Genomic DNA, 7,654 nt, shown 5'->3' on the forward strand with positions numbered 1-7,654 from the left:
GTTTTCTCCATTTGCAAATTAGAACAGTCATGCATTGTGCAAACGCGAGGAGTGCTCGAAAAGGCATAAAGACACAGCAGACATTGTTATATGCTATTTAAGATACATACGTACATACATGTGTGTGTTTGTGTGTTGAAATGTGCGTAGGCAACGAAGAGCCGAATCAGCAGCGCTGAAGGAGGCTCGTCACATTCTCAACTTTGGCCAAAGCAACGAACGGCATCAACATCATCATTATCATCATTATTATTATCGAACAGCGTGGACCATCCCCTCTTTACAGGCGAACGCTTGTGGTTACACACCGCACACACCCATTTGTATAAACATATATATATGTTTGTGTGCGTGTGTTGGTTTGAAATTTGCGCGCGCTTCGCACAGCGGTAGTCCGGCAACCCGGCAGCAGGTTAACCAGCTTTAACGGCCGGTCAGTGTACTGACAATGATTGGATGTATATGTGTGTGTGTGTTTGCTTATATAGTCTTATATTATATGCATGTGTGTGTGTGTCAATGTAATGTATGCACTTTGGTGCAGCATCGGAATGTGGCTTTTATGTTTATTTACAATAAAGTGTGTGTTTTGTTTTTCTGGTTTCTTTGTATTTTAATTTTCATTTTTGCTGATCATATTTGTAACATGAATCGACTATCGTTTTAAATTAGTGGTGCCGCATTCAGCTCGCCACACACACTACGTACATACATACCAACTTACATTTGTTAACTGGCATTCGTTGCGTTCATGTGGATAGATTGAGTTATATGTGTATTTACATTCGTTCAATGCATACAGTGTGTCATAAAAATTTACTTAGAAGCAGTCAGGAAATGTGATCAGGAAGAAGTGATCGTCTGTCTTAAAAATCTGATCATTTAAGAAAGCACTTACATCGCTAGTACTTTAACAGAATCAGAAAAGTGTCATTTTGAGACCCTATATATGGTATGTTCAACAAATAACGGGAATTGAAAAATTTCACTGGTTTAGAGAGCCCAATTGTCATGACTCTGAAGTACTATAACATTTTCGGCGGTATTCTTTGTTACTTTGTCTGTAGTAGTCGCTAAGGTTAGCCGTGTTTTTATGAGTTTGGGGATTTTCGTTTGTTAAAAACTCACACTTCGTTGCTTATTCGTGAATTCTTGGTCAAAACAATGCTGGAACGATGTTACAGCCAACATATTCGTCAGACCTGAGTCCGTGTGATTTTTTCATATTTCCAAAAATAAAGAGAACCTGAAACGGCCGTCGTTTTACAAGCACACGAGGAATCGCTGAAGGAGCCAAAGGCTATCCAAAAAATCGAGTTTCAGAAGTGTTCCGACGATTGGAAGAAATGTTTTGACAACAGTAATGTAAAATAATGATTTTTTTTTCAAAAAACGAAAATTCCCGTTATTCTTTTAACGCTCGAAAAAAAATTATGGAATTAGATATTTTTATCTAATGATTTGACAGAAATTAATCAATTAATTTCGATAGCGTGAGTCTAAATATAAATAATCTGATTTTGACCCGATAAAAAAGTAGTCGAATAATCAGGAATTGGGTTTCTCACACATATCCTTTGATATGGAATTCCAAATGAAAAAAAAAAATTCAAAGAAGAACACTTTCAATATTACCAAGCTTTTTATCATAGTCAACACATTTCTGGAGAAACAGGTGTCCACAGCTTTGAGAAAATATTGACGTCAGGTACACAAACTTCCTGCACCCACTGTACAAATGCATTGCAATAATATGTACGCCTGCTTATAAATTTATAGACAGCGTGCAACATAGTACAAGTGAGTCTGTATATGTATTTTGCATCGTGTAAAAATAGTAACGCTGCGCAACACGGTTGCACTTTGCCTGCAGAACGTTAACCTTATATGCCACACACTCTACTTAATCGTCGCTCGATTAATGCGTCTGCGCACAGCGTCCACTTAACGTTGGCCTCCCAATGGGCATTTTCAAATGTCTGCCAAAGGCAACAAGCAAAAGACAAAGGAGAAATCTAAAAATATCGGCAGTTAGGTGCATCGTTTTTAATAGAGCTGATAAATTAAGAAAAACAAAAATTGCAATTGAAGTACGCGCTTTGATTGCGCTGTGCATCTTAAAATAGCCTTAAACGTCCTACTTTTTGTGGCAGTAGGCACATTTCACATTTTCAGCTCCCTTGTTGTGTATGCAATCTAATTTTAGTTAACGTCTTTTATGTGTTAAAGTAACTTTGCAGGCTTTGAAGCGCGTTTAATAAGTGGCGCAGTTGGAATCGCATAATTTCTTTTATGGTGCTTTATTTAATAACGTACTATAATTGTTTAGGGTCCATAATCGTTACGTTGGTAGTTTGAAATTTCAAATATACCGTTATTTTGACTCAAAAAAAATCGATAAAAATTCGTTATGCACAGGAGATCCCTTAGTATGAATCCATTTATCGAAAACTTCACGAAAGCTCTAGCGTTATAGTATTTTTCATATATTATCGAATTTAGTTCTTTCATTCTAAATTCAAAAATGTTTTTCAGTTTTGGCACCGAACTTTTGGTTTCAAGTTAGATAAGAAAAAAACAAGTAAGGAAAGGCTAAGTTGCAACCGAACATTTTATACTCTCGCAATTTATTTAGAGATTTACCTATATTTTCGGTGAAAAATTACCCTTAGGCACTGAGTTCTTCATGTTTGATATCAGGGGCCTTGAAAAGTCATAGTTCGATTTTGATAATTTTTCCACAAGTGATTTCATAGCTCAAATATAGTATTTGTGTTTTATTTCGATATCTTTATCGGTTCCTTATGTATACATTATAAAGTGAACGAATCAGAAGGATTCAAAATTGAGTTATATGGGAAGTAGACTTAGTTGTGAACCGATTTCGCCCAAATCTCACCCGTGTCATCAGGGTGTCAAGAAAATATTATATACCGAATTTCATTGAAATCGGTCGAGTAGTTCCTGAGATATGGTTTTTCACCCATAAGTGGGCGATGCCACGCCCATTTTCCATTTTGTAAAAAAATCTCCGTGCAGCTTCCTTCTGCCGTTTCTTATGTAAAATTTGGTGTTTCTGACGTTTCTCGTTAGTGAGTAACGCACTTTTAGTCATTCAACCTAACCTTTGTAACCTGTGGAGGTGGGCGTGGTTATTATCCGATTTCTTTCATTTTTGGACTTTATAAGGAAATGGCTAAAAGAAACGGCTGCAGAAAGTTTGGTTTATATAGCTTTATTGATTTGCAAGATATATACATAAAACCTATTTGGGGGCGGGGTAACGCCCACTTTTCTCAAAAAATTACATTCAAATGTGCCCCTGCCTAATGCGATCCTATGTTCCAAATTTTATTTTCATAACTTTATTTATGGCTTAGTTATAGCTCTTTATGTGTTTTTGGTTATGGCCATTTCGCGGGCGTGGCAGTGGTCCGATACAGCCCATATTCGAACTGCTTATGGTGCCATGGAACACGTGTTCCAAGTTTCATTAAGATATCTCAATTTTTACTCAAGTTACAGCTTGCACGGACGGACAGACGGACAGACGGATTTGAACTTACAAACAACCGTTATGTGGACAAAACTATAATACTCTCTTAGCAACTTTTGTTGCGAGAGTATAATAAAAAGAAAACCTCCAAATTTCTAAACCATCCTTATATAGGGTTACCGCCGTAACAGAATAAGGTAAAAATGCAAATAATTTTAATTAAAGTGTATGCATTTAAAATTGCAAAAATAGCTCACAAGCCATGTCTGCTGTTCTTCAATGAAAAACATAATAAAATAAAAGCTACAGGAAGTTTAGGTATTAAATTGTTATTGCCAATTTCGCGATGCGACATCGGTTTCACGTACGTGATATGCATAACTGTTGATGGAGCAACTTTAAATTGTATGAAAAATATGTTTTCTTTTTATTTTTATTAAATTTATTTTTAATTTTTACACCTGTACCCGTGACCTCATTTCATTTGTATGAATACTACGAGTAATTTATTCCTTAAGGCGAAAGTTTTTTTTCGATTATTAATACAATTAATTAAGTGTATTGAGTTATTTATAGAATATATTTCATGATTACGTTAAAGAGAGTTTATTTGACGTTAACTCGATCATTTATAAAGTTAAGAAGCGGCTAAAGCTAATTAGTGAGTGTTCTTTTGCTGCTAACGGGATTTACGTAACAGTTGTTATGGCACTATGAAATTGTGTTAGTCAATTTAATGCAACTAGCGTCATAATGTATTCATATTAAATAAAATTATGTAGTAATCTGGAATTTATCACGCAATAATCGCAACAATTAGCATTTCATTGGAAAATTTCTCGTGTTAATCAGATGATATTTCATAATTGCTTCATAATGAGAGTGCGAAATGAGTGAGGAATTCGCGTTTTTTTGCACTTCGAATTTTTTTAGACGCAATTTCAAAGCATTAGCAGGTCAAAAGAACGTAGGTAAATTTTTGTTGTTATGAAAAATTTTATTGTTTTATTTAATCTTATTTCCTTTATATAAATAATCGTAAGTAGGATAAATGAATATTGGCAAATACCGTGTAACAGTGCGTCGCTTCTACTGCTGTAAATATTCCATGCATCTCTCCTTCCTTAACACCCTATTTTTTGAATTTAACACGCTTAAATGAATGACTTAATTCAATGCGTTCGTTTGATTTAGTAAAATCGTTACGCATACACCGTTATAGCTACCAATATGCATTATGATGCTTTAAAATGGCACATTGTAAATTTCTTACACACTGTGTGCCACTATATTTATGGCAGATTTTGTAATTCTCAAATGTGTGCTTACCTGTTTTTCTGAATTGATAGCTTTGAAGGAAGAAAACACATTAACCACACCGCTCTTTACCTGCTGCTGGACAATGAAGTGTTGTGAAATGCGCTTGTATGTGCGCCAAAAGTACACGAAATGCTATTGAATTCACCGAAAAATGAAGCGAATGTGTATATGGATGTGTCATTATCGTTGTGTTGTTCTCTGTTAATATTCTTGAAGTGCATACAAAGTGTTGCTAAAATGTGCTTTCAAAGGTCATATATTGACACTGCATTATATATGTAAGTACATATGTATATACTTATGTAATGCGCAAAGCAGTGAAATGTTGTTTACCGGAGGCTTAAACATAAACGAAACAAGTAAGGAAGGGCTAAGTTCGGGTGTAACCGAACATTTTATACTCTCGCAATTTATTTATTTAACTTTATTTATATTATATAATACACAATTTGACCCACATATTCGTCATATATATTGTATAAAGTCCATTGAAAGTTGGAAACCATAATATTTGGATAGAAGCACCGAGGTCCTCGTGTTCGGGGGCCTTAAAAACCTATGGTCCGATTTCGGCGATTTTTAGAATGGGGCTGTAACACTATTAACATAGTATTTGTGCAAAGTTCTGCACCGATATCTACACTAGTACTTACTTTATATATTGTAAAGTAAACGATTCAGATCGTCTTCAAAGTTCTGGTATATAGGAAGTAGGCGTGGTTGTGAAGCTATTTTCACAACATACCATTGGGATGTAAGGAAACTATTACAAACCAAGTTTCATTGAAATCGGTCGAGTGGTTCCTGAGATATGTTTTTTGACCCATAAGTGGGCGACGCCACGCCCATTTTCCATTTTGTAAAAAAATCTGAGTGCAGCTTTCATCTGCCATTTCTTATGTGAAATTTAGTGTTTCTGACGTTTTTCGTTAATGAGTTAACCTACTTTTAGTAATTGTCAACCTAACTTTTGTATGGGAGGTGGGCGTGGTTATAATCCGATTTCTTTCATTTTTGGACTGTATTAGGAAGTGGCTAAAAAAAACGACTGCAGAAAGTTTGGTTTATATAGCTCTATTGGTTTGCGAGATATGTACAAAAAACTTAGTAGGGGCGGGGCCACGCCCACTTCCCCAAAAAAATTGCATCCAAATATGCCTCTTCATAGTGCGATCCTTCATACCAAATTTTATTTCCATAGCTTTATTTATGGCTTAGTTATGGCACTTTATGTGTTTTCGGTTTTCGCCATTTTGTGGGCGTGGCAGTGGTCCGATTTTGCTCATTTTCAAAAGCAACCTTCCTATGGTGCCAAGAAATAAGTGTGCCAAGTTTCATCAAGATATCTTAATTTTTACTCAAGTTACAGCTTGCACAGACGGACGGACGGACGGACGGACGGACAGACAGACATTCGGATTTGAACTCCACTCTTCACCCTGATCACTTTGGTATATATAACCCTATATCTAATTCGTTTAGTTTTGGGTGTTACAAACAACCGTTATGTGAACAAAACTATAATACTCTCTTTAGCAACATTTGTTGCGAGAGTATAAATATGTGTGTTTGAAAGCTTCTGAAATATGAAAGTAATCGCTAAAAGTTTGATTTGTTTCTTGAAGAATTGTTGAGTCAAGCATTGCTTATATTAGATTATGACAGTTTATTACATTTATACCAGATTATTACATTTATACCAGTTTATTACTTTTATACCAGTTTATACCAGTTCTTCGATTCACTTCAACTAACTGCTAATATTTTTTATGCTAGTTTATTGCATTTATACCAGTTTATACCAGTTATTCGAATTGCTGCTCTTCAAAATTTAGCTATTTTAAATCATATATTATTCAATTTCTCTGATCGATTTAACGTTTTCTAAGCCCTAGCTTCTCGAGAACTATAATTAAATATTTTTCTACTTTCCATTGAGTTAACGAAACTAGGTTTGTTTGTTCTTGGTCTGGAGGTGAACGAGGACATTGCACATTAAAGCATAAACAGACAATTAATGCATTATAAACCCCTTTAATTGACGCTTCTTACATACTTTAACTAATTTTCTAACAACATTATCTGATAACATTATCAATATTACAATTCGAGTGTCCCTACGTGCCACTTGAGTTGAAGTAGGCAATTGTTATGTGAAATCTTCTTCTTATCACCAATTTGATTGGAACTTATCGAACGCATGGACCACTTTAAATTAGTTTTTCTCATCATTTTACTATGGAATAACCTATTAAATATAGAATTCCGACTAATTCTCACTATTAATCTTTCATAGTATATGCATCTTCTTGGAATATTGTTTAGTAAAAAAGTGACGTTGTTTACCAAATGTCAATTACAATTGACAACAGCAGTAGAATTCAAAATAGAAATTAATTAGTTGTTAAATATATGTGCATATGTCTGTAGATATGTAAGTATATTAAAATTTATTGTATATATGACTTCGTAGTAAAATGACTGAACTCTGGCATGATGGGTGTCTATAAAAACGTTATCAGATTGGTTTTAACTCTTGCACTTATTTTTTATATGTATATATTATATTTAGATGTGTGGGTACACGCGCTTAAAATGCACTTCTACAAGTCACTATAAAATATACATGTATTATATATATTTTTGTATGTAACGCTATCACTCATACTGGAGCTGATAGATGAATCACTTCCCGAAATATAAATATATACATTATCAAGGGAATTTTTATAAAATGATTTTACCTAATATATAATCTACTTTATAATTGTGAAATTGAATTAAGATGATTCCTTGCCTCGAAAACCCCGAATTATAATATTATTCCTAAAGGGTCTA

The sequence above is a fragment of the Zeugodacus cucurbitae genome, chromosome 6, assembly GCF_028554725.1.
Source record: "Zeugodacus cucurbitae isolate PBARC_wt_2022May chromosome 6, idZeuCucr1.2, whole genome shotgun sequence".
Lineage (NCBI taxonomy): Eukaryota > Metazoa > Arthropoda > Insecta > Diptera > Tephritidae > Zeugodacus > Zeugodacus cucurbitae.